The sequence below is a fragment of the Ailuropoda melanoleuca genome, chromosome 17 (assembly GCF_002007445.2).
Source record: "Ailuropoda melanoleuca isolate Jingjing chromosome 17, ASM200744v2, whole genome shotgun sequence".
Lineage (NCBI taxonomy): Eukaryota > Metazoa > Chordata > Mammalia > Carnivora > Ursidae > Ailuropoda > Ailuropoda melanoleuca.
The window spans coordinates 10,655,369-10,677,384 of record NC_048234.1 but is presented as its reverse complement, the minus strand read 5'-3'; the positions used below and the strand labels follow the sequence as shown (position 1 = coordinate 10,677,384).

Sequence of the window (22,016 nt, the reverse complement as noted above, 5' to 3'; positions counted from 1 at the left end):
GATCTTATCATTGTTCAAGCTCATATTTATATCACTCCCAACCTGACTTTTCTATTTCATTGAGCCACTTTGCTATGTTAGTTTTCCTGAACTGATACAAGGCTACAGAATAGGACAAGGTGAAAATTGTGAATTTTAACAAACACCTGCGCCTGAGTAATACGACAATATATTGTGAAAATGCAATAACAAGACTGACCAAGATGAACCACGTTCTTTTCATGGAAGGTCCGCTGCAGAAAAATGACCAGTTGCAAGTATAAATTCCAAACTTAATGATTAGATTAAGAATATAACAGGATTTCAGTGAAAGTAATTTTACATTTCAGGTTTGTGGAATGTATGTGAACAGAATTGTTTCATTTGTTTCTTTTGAAATCAAAATTCCCAGAATACCTTTTGATATTCTTTAGTCCCATTTTTCTTTCATTTATTTAGCAAACATTTAGTAAGTGTTCTGTGCTGGGCACTCTGCAAGGGGCAGAGGGATATGCGGTAAATAGAACAGAATTTTTGTCCTCAGGGAGCTAATGTTTTTGCATGTGTGGTTTTCTATATCATATCCAGTCTGTATTTGCTGCTTATTTTTCTATTTCTCCTTTTCTTTGCATATGTTTCAGATCCATAAACTATTTTACAATCTATGTCCTCATTTCAAATTACGTTGTTCTCCAGTCTTAAACATACAATAAATATTTTGCTATCAATCCTCGTGCATAGAGACTTAGGAATTCCACTCTTAAAATTTCAAATACAAAACAAAGAAACACATCCTTTAAAAAATTCAAATACAGAAATAGAGTAAAATATGAAAAGTGCCGTTTACAATCTCCACTCCAACTATCTCCCAGGATCCATACACACAAGTATGTGAAAGTGCCTGTTTCCCACATTTTTGCTAACACTTTTATCCCTTTCAAATATATTAGTCCATGCGATGGGCTTAAAAATGTTATATTTTAGTTCGTGTTTGTTGTATTAGGTGGACTAAGCACCTTTTCACATTTTTATTAGTACTTTTCCTTTTGTGACTTGCCTTTTCTTATCCTTTGCCTTTTCCCTGTGTGACTGTTTGTTTCTTCCTGAGTTAATTTTGGTAATCTGTGTTTTCCTAGAAAATTATCTGTTTCGCCTAGTTTACAAATCCATACATGTAATTACATCCTCTTTCTTGTTTTTAATTTCAGTTTTTTTAATCTAAAAGACCATTCTAAAAAATGTTTTCGTTTCATTAACTGCTGCTTTTATCTTATTCATTTCTTCTTTCCACTTTCTGTGGATTTAGGGAAGGCCCTCTCTGCACACAGAGGAAAGTGGGACCAGAGATCAAAGGTGGTTGTTGGGGGTTTTGGAAAATTACTGTTGACATCATTCTTCCCCACCCCCACCATCACAAATATAGTTTAAAATCAGCAAAGAAACATGAGTCCGGGGGCGCCTGGGTGGCCTAGTGGGTTAAACATTTGCCTTCGGCTCAGGTCTTGATCTCAGGGTCCTGGAATTGAGCCCCGTGTCAGGCTCCCTGCTCAGCGGGGACTCTGCTTCTGCCGCTTCCTTTGCCCCCCCCCCCCAGCTCATGCTCAATTGTGCACACTCTCTCTCATAAGGAAATAAAATCTTAAAAAAAAAAAAAAACAAAGAAAAGGAACACGAGTCAGGAATCAGACTGATGGAGATCGGAGATCAGCTTTGTTAATGATAAGGCTGACTTGGAGAAGAATGCTTGACCCATGTTCACAGTCAACCTAATGACCCCCTTTTTCTGAATTAAACTTGACCAAGATATTCTCAACATAAATGCTTTTTTGGAAGGTTCAATAAGAAGCCCGTTAGAGTTAAATAAATCAGTTACACAGAGATACCTAGGGCCACATGGCCTCAGGCAGGTTCTGTCTTTATAGTTCTATTTGGAGACCCAGTTTGGGAACAAAAAATGTATGATTTGGCAATCCCTGATTGGTGGCTGACTGAGCAGGGCCAGCGTAAAGGCATCCAGGGACTGGTGGGGAGCATGGTGGAACGATCTTGGGGTTCGACTGGGTGGTGGGAGGCTGCAAGTCTGGCAAGGGAGGGAAGGAAACTGAGACCGGGGAGAAGACCAGGCTGGGAGGGAGGGTGGTAGTGGGACAACCAGAAGAACAGAGGTCTGAGAGGCCTCTTTCAGATTCAGAATCCTAATGGCAGGAGAGTCGCTGATGGGCACGTCCCCAAGTGTAATGGAACTTATGAGGGACTGAGGCTGAGTCATTCTCCAGACTCTCTGGGGCTCTTGTTCTTTCCCCAAATTAGTTTCACATCTGCTTGGAAACCAAAAGAGTCCCTGCTTTCCTATTCCTGGCTAATTAAACAAATTCAAACATATGCATAGCCTCACTCAGCATTCTCACTCCGAGCATCCTCGCTCGGGAGGGAAGTGAAGTGTGGGTGGCAGGTGTATCACTCGATGCAGAAGGTGGTCAGTGCTGGGGTGGGAGGACAGCAGGGAAGGTCCATCCCCAGAGCCAGACACGCCTCTTGGCCACGTGACTTCTCAGGATTCAGGCGTGTGAATCAATCTGGCACTCCAGGAGTGCCTTTTAAAAAGAAAACATATCGGCGTATGGTAACTTGTAAGCCAACAAACTTCTTGTCCCTAGCCATGCGTTTGCAGAAAGAGCCTCCCCTTTATGTTTTCTTGGGGACGACGTGATGAACCTTGCCGCATAGCTCAGAAGAAAGCCAACTTCGCTAACCACCACTTGCCTAGTACAGTGTGCCTCCCTCTGTAATTACTGCTCTCTGTGTAATTTCTCACAGTGAAATGCTATGCTTTAGAACTAAATTAAAAAGCCATCGAAAGAGATGGTTAGGTTAACATAGAAGTCAAGTTCCTCTTAGTCAGAACGAGTGTTTACGGTCAGGCTTTAAAGATATTTACAGAGAAGGGCAGTATATTTCTATACTACATGCAAATGTCAATTTTCAGATTGTATTTGGTGGGTTAACAAATTCGTTATGACCTACTGAATTCATCAGATAAACAATTTATATTTATACTCATTTTCCGGTAATAAACACTAGATCTGTTGCTGGCTGGATGAAGCTTAGAGACCACGAAGATCAGATCTTCACCATTTTCGCCCCTGGGTGTATGTCCTTTCACGCTGCATCGTAACAAATTCTCTTGGGTAGCAAGAGTCCTAAGGATCTGACTGTGACAGTCTTCGCCAGAAGTTGACACACATGTCTTTGAAACTCATTCAGAGTCACTTTCATCTTTTGGCTTTGTCCTGGTTATTTTTAGAGTTGATAAATTTATTTTGCAAGAACCAAACAGAGCATTTTTAGGCTTTGATTTTTGGCTAAGGTTTAGGAAATTCTGTTCTGTGGAGAGCTGGCGGCTTTCCCACTGAGGCACTTCGGAGCTCAGCCTGCACAGAGGTTTCCTTCAGCATTGGTCTGGATTCATTGATCCAGCTCTTGGAGCTAGACCACCCTGCCACTGCCCAGCCTCCACGCAAATGAGCATCTGAACGTGCCATTGCAGGCCATCATCTTACCCTGTTCTTAGACAATCCAAGAGTAGAGATTTCATGGTCCCTGCAAAGGACATCTCATCCAGGCTTTAATTATTTCTGCAAATTAAGAAAGTCTTCCTTGGGTCAAATGAACTTACTTTCTGCAGTATAAGCCATAGTCACAAATAGAATCTGATGCTCACATGATAGATAATTGCTCTTATGCTTAAATAGTATTTTTTAAATTGCGAAACTCCTACATATTCATTGCAATTAGTGAAAAAGAATCTTTAGAGCATAAAGGAGGTTAGCACTACCAGCCAGAGATAACTGTTTCTATTTAGTAATTTCTTTTATTTTTTGAATTTTATTTTATCGTAATAAGAATACGTAACGTGAGCTCTATGCTCTTAGCAAATTTTTAAGCGTACAGTATCTTATTGTCGGCTCTAGGTACAATATTGTATAGCACATCTCTAGAGTTCATCCATCTTGCTTGGCTAAAACTTTATGCTAATTGATTAGTAACTCCCCATTTCTCCTTTCCCCCAGCCCCTGGCAACCACCATTCCATTCTTTGATTCTATGAATTTGACTATTTTAGATTCCTCATGTAAGTGGAATCATGCAGTTTTTGTCTTTCTGTGACTCCTTTATTTCACTTAGCAGAATGTCCTCAGGGTTCACCCAGGTTGTTAAATATTGCAGAATTGCCTTCTTTTTTAAGGCTGAATAGTATTCCGTTGTATGTATCTATCACATCTTCTTTATCCATTCATCTGTCAGCAGACATTCAGGTTGTTTCCACATCTTCGCTATTGTGACTAGCACGGCAATAAACATAGGAGTGCTAATATCTCTTAGAGATCCTGATTTCAATTCTTTTGGATAAATACCCAGAGGAGGGATTGCTGGATCATATGGTAGTTCTATTTTTAATTTTTTGAGGAACCTCTATGCTATACACTATTCCATAGTGGCTGTACCATTTTGTATTCTCACCAGTGATGTACAAGAATCCCGACTGTTCCATATCCTCACCAGCACTGTCTTTCGGTTTTCTTATGACAGTCATCCCAGCAGGTGTGAGACGACATCTCATTGTGATTTCGATCTTCATTCCCCTGACGTTGACCACTTTTTCACATACCTCTTGGCTATTTGTATGTCTTTGAAGAAATGTCTATTCAAGAACTTAACCCCTTTTTTTAAATCAAGTATTGGGTTTTTTGTTTTGTTTTCTTTGTTTACTATTGAGTTGTCAGTGTTCCTTGTATATTTTGGAGATTAACCCGTTATCAGATTTATGGTCTGCAAATACTTTCTTGAATTCTGTACGTTGCCTTTTCACTTTGTTGATTGTTTTTCCTTTGTGTGCAGAAGCCTTTTTAGTTTGATAGAGTTCTAGTGGTTTGTTTTTGTTTTTGTTGCCTGTGGTTTTGGTGTCATATGGATGAAATCATTACCAAGACCAATGTCATGAAGGTTTTGCCCTGTTTTTTTTCTAGGGGTGTTACAGTTTTGGGTCTTGTGTTTAAGTTTTTAATCCATTTTGAGCTGATTTGATGTGTGGTATGAGGGTTCAATCTCATTCTTCTGCATGTGGATATCTAGTTTTCCCAACACCATTCGTTGAAGAAACTATCCTTTCCCCATTACAGATTCATTGCAAACCCTACCAAAATACCAATAGTATTTTTTGTAGAAATAAAAAAAATTTCTAACATTCATATGGAACCACAAAGAAAACATGAATAGCCAAATCAATCCTGAGAAAGAAGATCAAAGCTGGGGCATGATACTTCCCGCTCATGTTCTCTTTCTCTCTCTAAATAAATGAATAAATAAATAAATAAAATTTTAAAATAAAATAAAATAAACTACAAAGCTTTAGTAATCAAACCAATCAGTATGGTACTGGCATAAAAGCAGACATATAAATCAGTAGAATAGAATAGAGACCCAAGACATAAATCCATGCATATATAGCCGACTGATCTTCAACAAGGGTCCTAAGAATAGCCATTTTTTTTTAAAGATTTTATTTATTTATTCGACAGAGATAGAGACAGCCAGCGAGAAAGGGAACACAAGCAGGGGGAGTGGGAGAGGAAGAAGCAGGCTCATAGCAGAGGAGCCTGATGGGGGCTCGATCCCATAACGCCGGGATCACGCCCTGAGCCGAAGGCAGACGCTTAACCGCTGTGCCACCCAGGCGCCCCAAGAATAGCCATTTTTTTAATATATAAAGTTTCTCTAAGTCTCTCTTTCTTTTATCTAAGTAAATATGGCCTCCTACCATATACACCTTTTATAGTCTATTTTCCACTAAATATATTATCATTATTCTATATCATCAAATATTTTACGGTATTACTTTAGAAATTGAGATATAATTCACCTACCATAAAATTCACCTTTTCAAGTGTCCAGTACAGTGATTTTCTTGTATTTTCACAAACTTGCACAACAGTCACCACTATCAAATTCCAGAACATTTTCGTCACCCCCCGCCCCAAAAATCCTGGCGCTGTTAGCAGTCACTCCCCCCTTGTGCCCCTCCCTTCATCCCATGGAAACCGCTAATCTACTTTCTGTGTTATGAATTTGCTTATTCTGGAAATTTCGTATGAATGTACTCATAAAGTATGTGGCTTTTTGTGCCTGGCTTTTCTCACTCAATATAAAATTTTTGAGGTTCATCTATGTTGTAGCTTGAATTTCATTCCTTTATAATTTTTTTAACTTTATTCCCTTTTACTGATAATAATATCCCATTATATGGATGTATATTATGTTTATCCATTCTTCAGTTGATAGTTATTTGGGTGTTTGGTTTTTTTTTTGGTCACTGTTTGGCGATTGCAAATAGCACTGCTATGAATATTCATGTACAGATTTCTGTTTGAATTCTTATTTTCAGTTTTTTAGGGTCAAGGAGTAGAATTGTGGACCATAATATTAACTCTGTGCTTAACCTTTTGAGGGACTGCCAAACTGTTTTTTCACGGTGGTCACACCATTTTATGTTCCCACAAATAAGGGCTGAGGGTTCTGATTTCTCCACATCCTTGTCAGCACTTGCTATTGTCTGTTGGCTGTACCCATCGCTAGTAGGTGTGAAGTGGCACCTCACTGCAGCTTTGAGTTGCTTATCTCTAATGCCTAATGATGGTGAACATTTTTTACGTGCTTATTGGCCATTTGTATATTTTATGTTCTCTTTGGAGAGATGTCTGTTTGAATCCTTTGCCCATTTGTTAATTGAGCTATTTGTCCTTTCATTTTTGAGTTGTAAGCGTTCTTTATGTGTTCTGGAGAGCAGACCCATATATCAGAGATAGGATTTGCAAATATTTTCTTCCATTATGTGGGTTATCTTTTCACTGCCCTTTTAAGCACAAAAGTTTTTAATTTTTATGAAGGCCAATTTATATAATTTTTTGTTTGCTCCTTGTGTTTAGTGTCTCTAAGAAAACATTGCCAAATCCAAGGTCATAAAGTTTTACACTTATGTTTTCTTCTAAGATTTTTGTATTTTTAGCTGTTACAATTTAAGGTAATTTTGTATATGATATGAAATAGGAATCTACTTTCATTCTTTTATATATGGATATCCAGTTGCCCCAGCACCATTTGTTGAAAAGACTATTCTTACTTACCCTGTTGAATGGTCTTGGCACTCTTGTTAAAAATCACCTTCCATAAATATATGGGTTCATTTCTGGACCCTCAGTTCTTTTTTACGATCTACATTGTCTATCCTTGTGTCAATACCACACAGTGTTGTTTGCTATAGCTTCGTAGTAAGTTTTAAAATTGGGAAGTGTGAGTCATTCAACTTCGTTTTTCTTTTCAGGATTGTTTTGATTTTTCTGAGTCACTTGCATTTCCATATGAGTTAATAGAATTAGCTAGTCAATTTCTGTAAAAAGAGCAACTGGAATTTTGATAGGCATTGCATTGAATCTATAGATCAGTTCCAGGAGTATTGCCCTCTTGTCTTTTTTTTTTTTTAAAGATTTTATTTATTTATTTGACAGAGAGAGAGGCAGCCAGCGAGAGAGGGAACACAAGCAGGGGGAGTGGGAGAGGAAGAAGCAGGCTCACAGCAGAAGAGCCTGATGTGGGGCTCAATCCCAGAACGCCGGGATCACACCCTGAGCCGAAGGCAGACGCTTAACCTCTGTGCCACCCAGGCGCCCCTGCCCTCTTGAGTCCTACAATACATGAACATGAGATGTCTGTCCATTTAAGACTTCTTTAATGTGTTTCAATGTTTTATAGTTTTTAGTGTACAACTCTTGCATGTATTTTGTTAAATATATTACTAAGTGTTCTTTTCCTTTCGGTGCTATTGTAAGTAGAATTGCTTTCTTAATAGTTTGGATTGTTCATTGCAAGTGTATAGAATTGAAAACGATCTTTATATAATGATCTTGTATCCAACCTTGCCAAACAAGTTTACTAGCTCTGTTTTGCTATAGATTTTTTGAGATTTTCTACATAGAAGACCATGAGGTAATAGATACAGTTATACTTTACTTACCAATCTGGATGCCTTTGTTTTTATGCCTAATTTCCTTGGCTAAAGACTCCTATAATTTAATGATGACCAGAAGTGGTGAGAGCAGAGACATCTTTATCTTGTTTCTGATGTTAGAGAAAAGCTTTCAGATTTTCACCATTAAGTGTGATGTTTGTAGTTGCCCTTTATCAGGTTGGGGAGTTTCCCTTTTATTCCTAGTTTATTGAATATTTTTATTATGAAAGTGCATTGGATTTTGTCAGATACTTTTCCTGGCTCTATTGGGACGATGCTGTGGCTTTGTCCTTAAGTCTATCAATATGGTGTATTACTTTGATCGGTTGTCATATGTTGGACCAACCTTGAATTCCTGGGATAAATCCCACTTGGTCCTGGTGTATAATCCTTTATATATGTTGCTAGATTTGGTGTGTTGGTTATTTTGTCAAGGCTTTTTTACTTCTATGTCATCGGGAAGGAATATTGATATAGTATCACTTTTAATGGCTGCATGCTGTTTAATTACATGGCTATGCCATAATGTAACCAATTAGACTTTGAATTATTTCCTTTGTTGTCATTGTTACAATCAAGGATAAGCTTATAACTCCTGCACAAACAGCTTTGCTTTCATTCATGATTATTTTCATAGGATACATTCCACAAATAGAATAACTGAACCAAAGGTTGTGCAGAGATGTTTGTCTCATTTTGTCATTGGCATTTATGTTTTATTTATAGGATTTTTGTTATTTGCAGAGGGTTTTTTTAATTTTTAAAGTCAAATCTGTTTATTTTTTCATGTATTCTGCCTTTGCATGTGGACTCAGAGAGGCCTTTCTCACCTTATTCAGATATACAATCTCCTCTCTTTCCTTCTAGTTCTGATAATGCTTCTTTTTTCCCCCTCCACTTAAATTTTTATTCTATCAGAAATCATTTGGGTACATGGTATGAGGTAGGAGTCTTTTTTTTTTCAAATGATTAGCCAGTTTTCCCAATGCCATTTTTAAAAACAATCCATTTTTTATTCTCAGATTAGTAATGCTATCTTTATCTTAATTCTTATTTTTGGGTTTTGTTGTGATCCGTTGACGACGTTTCTATTCCTGAACCACAACATTGCAATTATTTTACTTCTCTGGTCTGTTTTAATATCTGGCAGTACAAGTCCCTTTTCATATTTTTTTCAACAATTTTCTTCTACAAAGAAGAATTATCCTACCAGGTGCATTTTAGGATGATTTTATAAGGCATTTTTTTCACACCTCTTAATCCTGTTAGAATTTTTGTTGGAATTACAATACATTTGTATAATTATTTTGTGGAGAATGAATCTCTAATTGGAATACCATGGTATGTTTTTTCATCCAGTCCTCTGTTTCGTTGTTCACTAAAACGTTGTAGGTTTTTGGGGGGTGATTGTAATCTTCTTACCAGATTTATTCATAGATATTCTATACATATTTTTGCTTGTAAGCAGGATTTGTTTAGCATACAATAACTTATTTAAATGTATTGTTATTATACAATTTGATAATTTTTAGAAAATTTAGAAGATACATGTGACTTTCAAAAATAAAGGGCCCACAATACCAGAGATAACCACTCTTAACACTTTGTGTACAACCTTCTGGTAATAGATTTACAGTGTAATTAGGAAAGTAAGACGTGAAAGGCTTAATCCAAGTCACTAGCTTGTATGTTTTTGCCTGTCCGGCATTTTTTTTTTTTTTTTTGCTTTTGGGAACTGCTCTTCTTACAACTAGTGCGGCTGTCAGTCACCCAGGTCCCTCTCCCTTGCCACCGGCCTGGACAGTGTCTCACACTGAGGTTCCTTCTGAGGACTGGGTATCTTCTGAGGTCTTGAACGCTGCAGACTTCTAATCATGGAATGCTGCCAGGAAAGGCCTTCCCATCCCAAGAGCACCATGTTGGAATGCACCGAACCTGGGGAAGCAGAGCCGAAAGGTGATGAAAACAGATTCCTGATGACTTTGGAACCTCCAGGTCTCCTGGCTTAAAGCCAGCTTGAATTCATCCCTAGACTTTCCAGTTTGTCAAGCCAATAAATTTGCTCTTTTGCCTACGTGAGGCTGAGTTGGAGTTTTGTCACTTGCAGAGTCCCAACCACACCATCTCCTGTGTTTCTGCCATGATGTCATGAAGCGGGCTGGGGGGGGGGGGACCACACGCGGGTGAGTTAAGCGCCTTTAGTCCCCTGCCCCCCCACCCCGGGAGGATGGATATTCTTCAGTGAAAGCAGGTCCCATGCATTGTGTCTCTTGCTTTCTTTCTTTTCTTTCTTTCTTTTTTTTTTTTTAAAGATTTATTTATTTATTTATTTATTTATTTATTTATTTATTTGACAGAGAGACAGCCAGCGAGAGAGGGGAACACAAGCAGGGGGAGTGGGAGAGGAAGAAGCAGGCTTCCAGCGGAGGAGCCTGATGTGGGGCTCGATCCCAGAACGCCGGGATCACGCCTGAGCTGAAGGCAGACGCTTAACGACTGAGCCACCCAGGCGCCCCTCTTGCTTTCTTTAAGGCAAAGAAGGAAGGCCACTAAAGGCAGAGGTGTTTGCCAGGGTGGCATGGGGCCACAGTTTTAACAACAGCTCTGCCAGGGGAAGGCCAGCTCTAAGCTGCATGACCACAGCCCCTGCCTGTGATCTGTCATTAAAAAGGCAAAGTCTGCATATGAGGAGTGGGCCCAGTGTCGCTGCGGCTCTGCAAACTCATACAGCCTTCTAAGTAAGAGCTCTCTGCCGTGTTAAGAGATGCTTGGCTACTTTTCACACCTATTATCCAGTAAAATCGCAATTAAACTCCAGCCTGTGGCAGTGACTAAGCTCGGCCTAGCCCCGATGACTGCAGTTCTTGGTGAGCGCAGATAGAACACATGCTGCTTGTTTACCTTCACGAATCTCTTCCATGTTTTTACAGGCAAACTCATCGTCACTGGGGCGTGTAGACCATCCTTAGTAGCAGGGAACGTGGACCTCAGGTTTTGTGAGAGTGCTCATGGAATTTCGGAACTCTGTGAATTCAGAATTAGATACGAAAATACTTAGAACGAAAAAAAGAAATTACAAATTACCAGAGGCTTGGAGGTTTAGGCGCCTTATCTCTGACAACGCTTTTCATCAGCTCACCAGAACTGCCGCTTTGAAGTGCTTCTTGATTATAACCTGACTTCCCCATCCCACCTAGAACATTCTACAACCCGCAGGTTATGGCAAGTGAGGGGCCCTGAGGCTTCAGGGCAAACTCACCTTTGAAGACAGACTAGCTGGGTTTTTTTTCGTTTTTTTTTTTTTTTTTCCTCCTTCTGTTTGATATCTCAGGTTTGAAACAGCAAGAAACTAGTCAGCCTATGTCTTTAAATCCTTATGTTTTAGAGAGGCACAAATTAAGTGTTCAGGAACCAGTAGGATAGAAGTGATTTTGCACTGTGTGTGTGTGTGTGTGTGTGTGTGAGAGAGAGAGAGAGAGAGATCGTGAGAGACGGAGGGAGGGAGAGGGAGAGGGAGCAGGGAGGGGTTTGGGGGGAGGCTGTCAGAAGCCTGGAGCCCAGAGCCCGCCTGCTTCCTGAGTGAAGTGTTGCTCAAATGCTGGCTGCCCGGGCCCCTTGAGTGTGGTTTTCCTCCCTGGCCAGCACCAAACCCCAGAATAGTGCGGCTGACTTGCTGATTGAGGTCAGCAGCTCCCGGGAGGCACGAGAAGCCAAAGCCTTTGCAGTAAGTACATACTTGGTTATTATTAAAGATGGGGATGGGAAAATCTTAGAAGAATAGCTCTCTCCGGGGGAAGAGGTGCTTCTGCTCTAGATATAATGTCTGACATACCCAGTGAATCCTGATATGACTAAGGCCTGATTAATACATTTTTTGTGTGATTCACGGACTAGATAAATTAATGCCACATACATGCTTTTTGGGGGCTAAAAATGGATTCGAAACTCATCTTCTGACCTCTTGAAAAAAATAGCCTTTTTTCCCCTGCCTGTTACTTTTTTCATCTTGCAAAGTAAAGATCGTTAATGCCGCCTTTAAGATAATGTATAGAGTTTTTTAGGAAAAGAAATCCACTCTGCGGGTACTAATTATGGGCAGTGTGGAGATCTGTTTTCACAACCAAGGTGAACAAGGCCGCTTCTGAGCATTCTTTTCTCCAAGTGTGGGACGTATGAAGTCCCGTGGAGAGAACCACCCAGTTGACTGGTTCTTAGCCCCCCCCCCCGGAAGGTTCTGGAGCCCTCTCCCCTTGGAGATGAGTCCTGTGTAGTGCACCGTCCCATCTTGCAGAGGGCCTGATAATGTCCCAGAGCTTGATATCTGGGCCAAACATTGTGCTTATGAGGCTTCGATGGCAGAACTTCAAAGATATGACAAAGATAGAGGCTTTTCTAGGAAGTTACTTATTATATGGTTTCTGTTTAGACAGTATTTTGCTCTAACCACCCTCCAGCCCCCACCCCCGCCCCCACCCCAGCCAAAGGCACAGGCTACTTTGAAATGTCTCTCCACCATTCTATTCTCTAGTAATGAAGTTTTTAGGTTTTTTTTTTCCCCCTCTAAGTTCTTGTTAGAATAAAATATTTAGCTCAGTAATGCAGGAAGTTGATATTTTAAGTTTACTCGAACAATGTGACACCCCCCCCCACCCGTTAGAATGCAAAGGTAAAAAAAGACACATGGTCCCTGCTTCTACTGCAGGGACTCACTAATACGGCTCTGGTTTGTCTCTTTACCCCTGAGCTCCACAGACTATGTATCTTTACAAGGTTCTAGTTGAGAGTAGATGTTTCACTTCCTTTAAATCTTCCCTTCGCCAAGTGGGTTTACAAGTAAGTGTTGTCTAAGCAGGAGAAACCCACAAAAGTAGAGGGAGCACATTAACCCTACTAAACTTTCAAGTGGAAACAGACATGATGTGTGTGACGTAGCTTCCTCATTTCATCTCCCACCCCCCACGCAAACACGTTACCACTCTGTCATAGGACAAAAATAACGTTTTTGTTAGGTGATAGACACAGCAGTCAGGTTATCTCATGTGATTCTCAAAACTCTCCCGCGACGTGGCTGTGTTTATGGTCTTCACTTTCTAGGCAAGGAAACTGAGGCATAGAAAGATTTTGTAAGTCGGTGGAGTGGTGCAGCTGGGATTGGGACTCGGGTCTTTCTAAATCCACAGTAAATTTAGAAATTGGAGAAGATAGTGACTCAATCCCACACCGTCAAACAACTTAAAATTTCTATATTTCTTTCTGCTTGCACAACTAGATATTATAGCATAGGTTTTTTTTTTTTTAAATGTTATTAGTTTCACAGTTACTTTTAATGGTGTGTAATGTTCTAGTCAGTGATCGTTCCATAAATTACTTAATATTCCCCGTTCTTGAAAATTGGGTTGCTTTCCTTTTTTTGTTGTTTGTTTTCTTGCTATTATTAATAATGCTTCAGGGACACTTGTCTGGCTCAGTCAGTAGAGCATGCGACGCTGGGTCCTGGGGTTGTGAGTTCAAGCCCCATGTTAAGTATAGAGATTACTTGAAAATAAAATATTAAAAAAAAAAAAGAGTACTTCAGTAACTATGTTGTCCATATGACTTCCTCCAGGTTTCTGAATCATATCTGTAGAGTAGATTCTCAGACTTGGGATTACTAGGTAAGAGGGGCATGAACATTTATTTTAACAGTGCTGAATTACTCTCTATCAGCGCTCTGCATGAGAGTGCCTCTTTGATTTCATCCGCTCTGCCAAGGACAATATCATTTAAAAAATAGGCAAAATGGAAACCCTTTGTAATTTTGCATTTCTTGTAATATAATTAGATTGAACGGTTTTTTCACAAATTTGTTTACAAGTTGTACTTTCTCTTTTGCTCATCTGTTAGGATCTTAATTCCTTTTTTTTTTTTTTTTTGCTAATTTAGATAGGTTTTTGATAAGATTTATTTGCCATACTTTGTCAGTTATTTTTCCCAGCCTCCTGGTCACCTTTTTAAAATGAATTTTTAAACTATATGCAGCCATTTAACATTTTTACATAGTCCAGTCTGTCCATTCTTTTTTTCTTGATTCTTTTTACCTTAGAGACCTCTTACCCTCTTTTAAGGGATTTTTTCCCCCCTTCTAGTCTTGGGTGGATGATGTGAAAAGTGGACTTAAACTGACTTAAAATAATGCCAGTTTTTCCAGCATCATTTATGAGAAATCCTTGTGTTCTCTAGTTCCTCAGCTTTTCTATGTTAAATGATTTTTCTGTATTATCTGTTTTATCTATTGCAGCTGTTTCTGTGCCATTATCACATTGTGTTAATTTTTGTTGGTTTTGTGATGTATAGAGAGGATGTTGTGCGGAATCAACATGAAGTACTGACTAAGCGTGTGGGCTCAGGAGGCAGGCTGCTAAGTCCTAACTTATGCATCAGTCTTATTATTTGTAAAATGGGGATAGTAATAGATAGTGTCCACTCTGTGGGTTGTTAGGGTGAGGAAACAAAAGCTAAATTAAAAAAACACACACACTGGAAACAGTATTTGACATATATAGATATGTATAGAGAATATTTGATGCAAATGTGTATTTTATGTACACAAATGAACAGTATGTATTTTATATAACATGTATTAAGAAATATATATTATATATTTTCTTATAGAGTCAAATGTGTCATTCTTTCCCTATATGGCTTAAGACAAACTTTCACATAACCTTGGGAGACAGAGAAAGAACATTTGACTCTGATACATTAAGAAACTTGGTACATTGAAAGATAGGCAAGTGACAGAGAGATATATGCAAGACACATACCACAGAGGAATACTACCCATTATAAATAAAGAATTCCCACAGATCAACCAGAAAAAGACAAATACATAAAGAAAAACTAGACAAAGACAATTTGTAAATAGGCAAATTGTATTTATTTTTATAAACAAGCAATTCAGAAGAGAAGAAACATAGCTGATCAGTAAACATATAATGTTCAACCTCAGTAAGAATGATGGAAATGCAAATTCGAATACTAATAAAATATTTTCCTTGCAACAGATTGGCAAAAATTGAAAGCAGAGCATCTAGTGTCAAAGAGAACATATGGAGATGGGCACTGGCAGTCACAAATATAAGGAACAAGAATTAGTAAAGCTTTTTGTGTGGCAATTTTACAAGATCTACCAAAATGTAAAATAACCTTTAATGTAGCTCAGAAAAATTCTGTACATTTTCAGGTAAGCACATACAGGGTGATCACATTTACATTTAAAATTTCATTATTTATGTTAAGAAACCTAAACTCTCAGGGTGCCTGGGTGGCTCAGTGAGTTAAGAGTCCAGCTCTTGATTTTGGCTCAGGTCACGATCTCAGGGTCATGAGATCGAACCCCTCATTGCTCTGCACGGGGCATGGAGCCTGCTTAAGATTTTCTCTCCTTCACCTCTGCCCCTACCCCACCCCTCACATGTGCTCTCATTCTCTCAAAAAAAGAAAGAAACTTAAACTCCCTATTTTTATTTGTATGTATGTAAAAATTCATCTTAAAAAAGTAATGGATATATAATATCAAGCTGTTTACTATGGGAAGTAGAATTAAGGGCAAGGTCTCTTTCACCTTTTGCTATGTGTATTTCTATGTTTGAATTTTTCTGTAAGTCTGTATTTGTCTATTATTTGTGTAAGATATTTAGACAGACAGACAGACAGGTGTTTTTCCAGGCCCACAGGCAAGAAGGTGTAGAGGCCTACGATTGGGACAGGACACGACAAATTTTAGGAAGAGTGAACATTTGGGTGGCAGTGTTTTCACACTTCTTTACAGGTTTTAACTTACGTTTTAGGAAAAGAAGCAAGGAACTTGTTGAGAAAACTCAACCTGAGAGGCAGAGAGGAAGTTTGCTTCTTTGCTGAGCTCTGACCTCTAAGCAGCTCCACTCCCTATTTTCCTGCTCTTCGCAGGCGGTCTCCACATGCGCGGCTCATAGACCCCACCCCAGACACACTGTGCCCCTCCCTTCCTTTTCATCTGTGTTCCTGTTTATTCCTTATTTTATTTTATTTTTAGAGGTTTATTTATTTGAGAGAGAGAGAGTGTGTGCACATGTTGGGGGGAGGGGTATAGGGAGAGGGGGAGAGAAACTCCCCAGCAGACTCCTTACTGAGCATGGAGCCCAATGTGGGGCTCGACCTCATGACCCTGAGATCATGACCTGAGCCGAAATCAAGAGTCAGACACTTAACCGACTGAGCCACCCAGGTGCCCCCTCCAACCCTCATAACCCAAACCTCATAATCGCCATTCATCCAGTTATTCGCCCGGCGGATACCTAGCGCCTAGTCCCAGCCAGGCAGTGCACCAGGCCCTGCGGAGACGAGAGTGAGCAGGAAAGGGAGTGTGCCAGCCCCGTGGGAGCAGCAAACCCACTAACCAATTACTCATCACCAATCATGAGCGTTGCTATGAAGCTACCAAATAAGGAGAATAATAGCTGAGAGCCCATTTAGATGGGTGCTCAGGAGGGGACAAGCAGAGGGAGGCTATTCTAAGAAAAGCACAGGTGGGGACCGCCCCCCACATCCAACCATTTGGAACCCCGTGCTGGTTCCATCACTCCAGCTCTCCCATTCTGTCCCCTTCTCTCCATTCCTCCTGCCGTTTCTTCATTCCTTTCACTGGTACCACCATTCCCCAGATTGTAGTCATTCAGATTTCCTCTTTTCATAGTTTTTGCCACAGCCAACTGGCATGGCTTCACTTATTAAATCTCCTTAAACTGACATCACTAACACATTTTAAAAGGGAACTTGTTGACTCACTGTAAATGAGAAACAATGAAAACGAAATAACCGCCAACTCTAAAAATTAAAATGAAGATTTACCACTAATGAGTGCAGAACTCTGTCACCTGGTCCATAAGGCCTGCGGGGTTGCTTTGATCCCAAAGGGATGCTATTGATGGAAGGAACTGTATTAGGTTTAGACACTTAGCTGGTAGAAAATGACTCTCGTCTCTGATGACTTTGTTAGCCAGTAGAATTCAGGACAAGAGCGCTGCAAGAAAGAGATGAGAGAAGGAGGAGACTGGAGAGCAGTGATTTATTTTTACGGTCACAAGGGTGATGTAAGCTGGTGACAGCCAGGGGGCCAGAGGGTCCACACCTGGTGCTGCGGCAAGGGGCCGCCTCATAATGAGAAGAGCCTAACTAGTCTTGCCCTGGGGAGAGTCAGCAGAGTGGCTGGGGGGGGGGGTTGCAGGAGATAAAGGACAAGATCCTGGGGAGATGGTCTGGGTTTTAAATAAAAGTCTTCATTGAGCCTAGGGGCTGGAGAACCCCTCTGGCACCCACTGCCTGCAGGGACCTGTCCTTGGTCTCACTGATGAGCTTAAGTAAGGGTTTCCAGAGTCCTGGCTTCCCCAGTGCTACCTGGAGCCTATGCTGCATGGAAGGAGCCCACACTGGGACATGCTCAGCAGCTTTTGTGCCTGGGCTGCTGAGCACCTGGGCGGGGGGGGGGGTCTCCTCAGTCACCACCAGGGCCCACCTGACCGATCAGGGCAGTGAGGACCCTCCTCGAGGCCTTGGTCTCCAGCCTAGTTTCTTGAGGCTCCTGCTTGCTCTCATCCCTGCAGCCACAGGGTCTTAGGGTCTCTCACACTAGCTTCCCATCTCCTGCCAGAGCATCTCTTTCCCTTGCCTGACTGTTCCTCTGCCTATGGGTGTTCTCTGCCCCCTTTGCACCCAGCTAATTCCCATTATCCTGGAATCACCTTTTCCTCGTGGAGCCTTCCCAGGCTGTCCTCCCTGGCTTGGCTGTACCCCCCAGGATAAGTTCTAATAGCACGGTGTGATTATCTTCTGTAGCTTTCACAGTGGAGATCTTTAATTTTGGGGACTATGTGGTCCTGTTCTAGACCATGAACCCCCGGTGAGCAGGGATTATGTCTGTGTTTGTACATCCTGGTGCAAGGTGCCTCCCTGAGACACAGTGGGTGCTCCAAAGGGGTTTGTTGAGGGAACAAATGAACGGAACAGTCCCCAGATGTTTGATTGTGTGAACGAGTGAATTCACACTATTCCTTTGGGGCCTGACTTTGCTATTCTCAGTGCAATGAAGGGCAGGGAATGGAGGGGAGTGGCAGGAGAGGAGGCTGGGGTAGTGAGGACATGCAGGTAAGGGGTGTGGATTAGACTCCAAGGGATATAGGGGCCCCCTGGAGGATTTTAAGCAAACAAGTGATGGGATCTGACCGATGTTTTAAAAGAAGCACTGTGGATAGGGGTGAGCAAAAGTCTGAAGGGGATCCAGGTGGATTTGGGGTATATCTGGACTGTAGAGCTAATGGCATATAAACATTCCGGTTGGCAGAATCCCCTTATTTGTTGCCCTGATCAATGCCCTTTTCACAAAAGAGCTGCAGTTTGGTCCTGAGTTTCACATGTTAAAATACATATAGAACTTTTCAATTAACAAATGTTTGCTGTCCCCAAAAGCCACCACAGTGGCCCTGTGGCTCATGTGCACCAGGTTGGGACACACAGTGGCCTCTGCATCCAGCCCTGCCCCACAGGGCCTTCCTCAGGAACGCCTGGTCCTGCCAGCCTGTTGCCTCCTGCAGTCACAGACACTGTCACACACGGAAGAGACACACTGGCCTACAGAGGAAAGGCTAGACTCCTTAACCTGGCTTTTAGGACCTCCACAGTCTGCTGCCAACCCTATTTCCAGGGCTATTTTGCTCCACTTGCCACAACACTCATCCCCTGCTGCCAAACCAGACCATTCCAGTGACTTTACCCCGTAATCGTCCCCTCCTCCCTGCCTTTGGCTGTGCTTCTCACCTGGAATGTCCTCTCTGCCACAAAGTGACCCAGACTCAGGGGCTCAAACACAGAGGTTAATTTCCTCACAGTTCTGGAGGCTAGAGGTCTGAGATGAAGGTGTTGGCCAGGTTGGTGCCTTCTGAGGACTCCTTCCTTGGCTCGTGGACGGCCATGTTTGCCCTGTGCCCTCACGTGGTCTTCCCTTGGTGCGTGTCTGTGTCCCGGTTTCCTCCTTTTGTAAGGACACCAGTCATTGGACTGAGGGCTCACCCCAGTGACCTCATTTTACCTCAGTCACCTCTTTACAGGCCCTGTCTCCAAATACAGTCACAGTATGAGGTCCTGGGGGTGAGGACTTCAACACATGCTTTGGAGGGGGCACAATTCAGTTCATAACAAGGGTCTGGCTCAAAGACCACTTTGTCCTCAAGCATCTCCCTGTTCTCACGCATCATAGCCCTTTAGTGGACTTCTCACACTCTGTCCTTTGGTATTCATTCATTCATTCATTCATTCAGGCAGTCAGTCATTCACTAGAAATACCCGGAAACACTTACTGAGCTCCTTCTGTGTGCCAGAGATCTGCTTGATGCTGGGTTTCCAGAGGTGGAAAACATGGTGCTCAACCTGAATCCTTAGTTGAGAAACAGACAGACCAATTATAGCAACTGTGACGCCGTGTGACAGATGCTGACATGTAGGGGGGAGCGTCCCACCCAGCGCTGGATCCGAGCCAGCGGAACACTTACTAGGTCCGGGGATGCTTCAGCTGAACCCTGCGTGGTGACTGGGAGTTAAGAGGCTGAGGGAGTGGGGAGAGTGCTGCACCCAGAAAGGAGGGCGCGTGTGAAAGCCTGGAGTTGTAAGGGGCTGAGGTGCTTTCAAGGAGCTGCAAACAGTCCATTGTGGGAGCAGGTGTCTGCAGTGGGTGTGCGAGAGAATGGGAAGAGGTGGGGGTGGGGCTGGCCATGAGGGTGCAAGAAGCCCGGCATATGGAATTTGGGCTTTATCCTGAAAGGGGTGGTGGTGGGAGGGTTTAAGCGGGGGAGGAACTTGAGCAGGCTGTGGTTTAGAAAGCCTGCTAGCAGTGGCGGTGGCCTTGACTCTAGGTAGGGAAACCAGTGTAATTCTTCTGATCCCCATGATGAACGCAAATTGTGGAACTAAGAGACAGAGGAAGATCTGGGAGAGCTTTGGCAATCTGAGTGGCAGGACTTGGTGACTGGCCAAGGACAGTGACAGGGTCATCATTAGGTTTCTAGATTCTGAGTCTCGGCGAATGCTCGCATTTTGAATGTGCGATTACATGACTTTTGCTAAAAGTGTACCCACCACTACAATCAAGATACAGAGCGTTCCCATCAGTCCCGAAGTTCCCTTTGTGTCCCTTCACAGGAAGTCGGGCTCCCAGCCCCCCGCCCTGCCCCATGGCCTCCAGCAAACACTGACCAGCTTTCTGTCATCCTACCTTATTTTTGCTGCTTCCAGCATTTCAGAGCAGTGGAACCACACACTAGGTAGTTTTTGGCGTCTGGTTTCTTTCGCTCAGGACAATGCTTTTGAGATTCACCCATGTCAGTCTGTGTATCAGTAGTTCATTCCTGTATTGATAGGTATGGGATGTATTACCATGTGATGATCCATTCACGTGTGTGTGTGTGTGTGTGTGTGTGTGTGTGTGTGTGTGTGTGGTACCTCTATTTTTATGGTACCAGATTTTCAAGAGCTGCATTTTTTATCAGCCACCTATAGGTGAGTCTTTGGCCTTCTGACCCTTTAGGAAGGTAAGTCCCAAACTTGACTGATCAGAGTCACACTGGGAGCTTATTAAAAATTCATAAGCAGGGGCGCCTGGGTAACGCAGTCGTTAAGCGTCTGCCTTCGGCTCAGGGCGTGATCCCGGCGTTCTGGGATCGAGTCCCACATCAGGCTCCTCGGCTGGGAGCCTGCTTCTTCCTCTCCCACTCCGCCTGCTGTGTTCCCTCTCTTGCTGGCTGTCTCTCTGTCACATAAATAAATCTTAAAAAAATAATAAAAATAAAAAAATGTTTAAAAAAATTCATAAGCAGAACTCACCTTTGATGGGCTGAGTCAGGACCCCAGGTATGTGTGTTTTTTAACCAGCCTTGAAGGTAATCTTGATCAGCTAGGTGACTACCATGCAAACAGTAGCCGTGGAGTCATAACCTCACTGGTCCTGTTTGCTCATCACTGAGAGGCTGGATATGATTCTGGGTTTTATTCTTTCTGGGTGTTGATCACACCAACTTTACCTGCCGCAGGTCACCATGGCCACTGATCTTTTTCACTAGTTCATCAAAAGGCATCGATCTAGATACCATGCATAAATGCAAAAGCAATTCAAACTTGGCATTTACAGTTAGTTGGAGATAAGTGATATTGACACACAGGATCATAAAAAAGAAAGGTTGATAAGGTAAGAGACACACAGATGAAATGCTTGGAATTTAGAGGCACATCAAATAATTTCCAGCTTTTTGTGCATGTGGGGAGGTGGTAGTCAAATACAGTTACGAGAAAAGGTAACGTCTGATCTGGGGCTTGAAGGATGGATAAGATTTATGCATAAGGGGGTAGAGGGTAGGAAAGGTGGACCGGGCAGAGGGAACAAGAAGGAAAAAAGAAGAAAGGCTGGGAGGTGGGCAAGGCCCACGCTGCTGGGGGCCATGGAAGGCCACCTTGACTGGAGTATGGAAAGTAAGGCAGGGGTGGGGGGGAGGAAATGAGGCTGGCAAGGTAGGCATGGGCCAGCGCAAGGAGAGCCTTAGATTACATTCAATCAGCCCACCTGAGCTTCAACAAATACATGTGTAGCCATCACCACAATCAGGATTTGTAACTGTTCTCTCACCCCCAAAATTTCCTTGTACCTCTTTATCCTCAGCCCCTCTGATGTGTGTTTTCCAATACACCAAGCAATTAATCCTGACATTCTTTACCTGGAGATAGCATCACATCCCACAGGTTAAGGCCTCAGTCCCAAAAGCCTGTCCCCACCCTGCCCTCACTCCCAATTCAGGCCACTCACAAGTCTAACTTGCTATATGTCGGAGGTTCCCACAATCCCCTCCTCAAGTTCGGTTAATTTGCTAGAGCAGCTCACAGAACTCAGGAAAACATTTATGGACTTTTACCAGGTCCTT

At 42.2% G+C, this 22,016-nt stretch overlaps 1 protein-coding gene and 1 long non-coding RNA gene across 3 annotated transcripts in view; one reads left to right on the top strand and one right to left on the bottom strand.

Annotated features, from left to right (window-relative positions):
• SPECC1 (sperm antigen with calponin homology and coiled-coil domains 1) overlaps positions 1–22,016 on the top strand; it is a 271,543-nt gene that overhangs the window by 40,547 nt on the left and 208,980 nt on the right. Inside the window, exon 1 of one of the 2 annotated variants that reach the window (XM_011227029.3) lies at positions 11,591–11,764. The exons of the other annotated variant lie outside the window; for it this stretch is intronic. The gene's annotated coding sequence lies outside the window, so the exon portion shown is untranslated. Of the gene's footprint in view, positions 1–11,590; positions 11,765–22,016 lie in introns of those variants that run through there. 2 annotated transcript variants of the gene reach the window in all.
• Positions 9,824–11,502, bottom strand: LOC117796989. The gene is made up of 3 exons (XR_004621795.1): positions 11,300–11,502; positions 10,942–11,064; positions 9,824–9,975 (listed from the first exon to the last, which is right to left on the bottom strand). It is a non-coding gene; the product is annotated as an uncharacterized LOC117796989 (long non-coding RNA).